Raw genomic sequence first — 460 nt, forward strand, 5'->3', positions numbered from 1 at the left:
CAACTTCCTAAGATGTGCTAGCACGTTGTAATCCACTTTATTTGTTCTTGTGGTTTTATCTTGACCATGTTGTTTTTCTACTGGTGGAGGTGGAGGTAATTCCTCTTGAATTACAATTTGTTTTCCTTTATCGGTTGGAGCTGTTCTTGGAGGTAACATTTTTCCGCTCCTTAATATTTATTTCTGTGATTTCTTCTTGAGATGTTGCTATTAAATCTTCCAATGTATCTTCTTTATCGGAAAGTTCCAAGTTGATTATTAATGGCGTGTCATGGCACTCGAGGATTGGTTCCTCTCTTCCGGTACTGTCGTAAGTGGTATCGTCGGAGTCGTATTTAGAATTGAACGTACTAGACTCAAGTATGATTTGAGGATCATTTTGAGGATCGAGATCGATATTAGGTTGGTTATTTATGTTATCACCAGAAACACTAAAAACGTCTAAAAACGTAGCCAACAT

Source organism: Phalaenopsis equestris, unplaced genomic scaffold, assembly GCF_001263595.1.
Source record: "Phalaenopsis equestris unplaced genomic scaffold, ASM126359v1 Scaffold233037, whole genome shotgun sequence".
In the NCBI taxonomy this organism is placed as follows: domain Eukaryota; kingdom Viridiplantae; phylum Streptophyta; class Magnoliopsida; order Asparagales; family Orchidaceae; genus Phalaenopsis; species Phalaenopsis equestris.